A 2,473-nucleotide genomic window follows, 5' to 3' on the forward strand; every position below is an offset into this window, starting at 1 on the left:
AGAGAGTTACTATGCTTTCCTTTTTCCAATAAGTTATACATTCCTATGCCAGGAAATCAACTAATTATTTATTGATTCATTGATTGTCATGTTTAGTAGTTCGTATCTTCTTGTCCTCATCTATATTTACAAATATATGTATTTTAAAATGTTTGTATTCCCACAATTAGAGAGTTTTAATTTAGTTTTCATGTCCCATTCTACACTAACAATCTGATATCTCACAAAATTCAAGATTTCAAGCATGGTTATTGAGCTAGAATCTAGATGGGCCCCTTATCCAAAAAGAATCTAAGGTCTAATTAGCACTAGATTATGGAGATGACACCTGTGATTTTTTTCGATTCACTTATCCTTTTCAATAGCATCGAATGACATATCATGGAATAATAGCAGTGGATGTCATTCAATGTAATATGGAATATGGCCATTATGGTAGTTAGTATTGAGTCGTTAATGCCATACGAATCTCAGAGGTTGAGTACTATAAGGATGCTTGGTTAATATTAGGATAAAAAATTTAATATGTGAATGGAAAAAGTGTTGAGTTAGGTGATAGAAATAGTACACAAAGAAGACCAAGTTGGAAAAAGAACAAATTCTTAGTATATTTCAAGAAGATTTTTAATGAGAAGAAGGAATAAAAATATGGAGTATATCATGATGAAGACTAGTTGATAAAAAAAGTAGTAATAATATGATTTGATTCCCAAGGTTAAAGAATATGAATGAAGAAGATATTTTTCTTATTTTGTAAAAGATAAAATGGGTATAAAATATTAACTATGTGTAGAAGATATTCATATGAATAACAACTTGGTATGTTTGAGGAAGTAAGCTATGAGTAATAGGAAAGGGAATATATTTAGATAGGCATATCTTACTACATGAAATTTAGATAATAATGGAAAGGGTCTGATCCTATTTTGTTATGAATATTAGTTTTATTTTATGTTTATGTTCTATTTCCTTTCTCTTTTAGGCGTCCTAGATTAGATTAGCATGCAAAGCCTTAAGTTCAACATTGGATTGGAAGGTTAGGTGCATGATTAAGCATTGCGGATGAACATAGAATACCTAAAGAAGTATTACTATTTTATATATTTAGTAATTGGTTTTGTTATTTGAATGTGGACATATCATCTCTAATCAAATCATGTTGTTGGTTTTATGTGGGAGAATCTCATATTATTAAAAGTATATGTATTTGATTTTTTTTAAGTCTAAGAAGTGTCTAGAAAATAATATATTATGCAAAATTATAGAAATTATATGGAATGAAAACTAATTATATATTTTAGGATATAATTAAGAGAAACATTGAAAATTGAGAGGATTCGTCTAAATTTTTTCCAAGTTTATAGGATAGGAATATCTCTTAGAATTTTAAGATCTTTCATCTCGACAAAATAAATAGGGATGTATTGCATGTAGTGAAAGTGTTAATTTCATTACTAAATGAAAATATCTTGAGTAATTGGTGGTTTTGTGTTTTAATTTTGATTACATGTATATCATTTTTATATCAAATAACCCAGTGATATGTTGTAAAACGCTACCTGCAAAATTGAAAAAGTATCTTGTTGGGTGTGGAGCTTGATTATCTTTATTTTCTAGAGTATCACTGCATTAGACCCCATTTCTTAATGTGGAAGAAACGCTGCCACTTTATGTGCACTACCAGTGGGGGCAACGGTGATTATTTGGAGCCCCCCCCCGAAGCTAAAAGTAGATGTAAAATTTCCTTGTAAAATGTTATAATTTCATAGTCAATCTCAATCGTTCACTACGAAGAAATCTGACGATAGAAGTTATGTTTAATTTAGGGTTTTTTTCCCTAGAAGGCAACCCCTCACTATATATGAGGGAATTGTATTTCATCTATGTAGATGTGTATTCTGAGCAAGAAAGAAGGAGGAGATTGTGTGAGAATGAAGAGGGAATTACAACGGATCTGTTGTAGGTTCTATCTCCTCATTTCGTTGGATAATACAAAAGGAAGGACTAGTTGTTTCTCCATAGATGTAGCCCAAATTGGGTGAACCAATTATATCTTTGTCTGTCTTGTTTGATATGTTTTTGTGTTTATATTTCTCCAATATATTTTATGTGTTCCATTTCTCTGTAATATATAATTTTCTAATGGATCTATATCTACATATACATATAGCTACAAGTTTTCACATGGAGGAGGGATAGATTAATATAGAGTTCTATGTGAGGAGATGACACCCAAGGAAAAATTGATACTACATGACAATAGAAAGGAGGAATGGACATCTAGATCAATTTCCATTCAAACTTGATGCCTACAATTATTACATTGATTAACTTGAAAGGTAATCGGAGTTGAATGGTATTGTTACTTGTTGGAGTTGAGTGTGACTATGTAAGGAGTGCATAATGGTTATGTTGTCAAGGATCAAAATAGTGTTGAAATGGCATGTATGCTACATGAAGAAGACTTGGATAT

Source organism: Pinus tabuliformis, chromosome 3_1 (genome assembly GCF_031772625.1).
Source record: "Pinus tabuliformis cultivar Carrire ecotype Pingquan chromosome 3_1, CPIR1, whole genome shotgun sequence".
Taxonomy (NCBI): Eukaryota; Viridiplantae; Streptophyta; class Pinopsida; order Pinales; family Pinaceae; genus Pinus; species Pinus tabuliformis.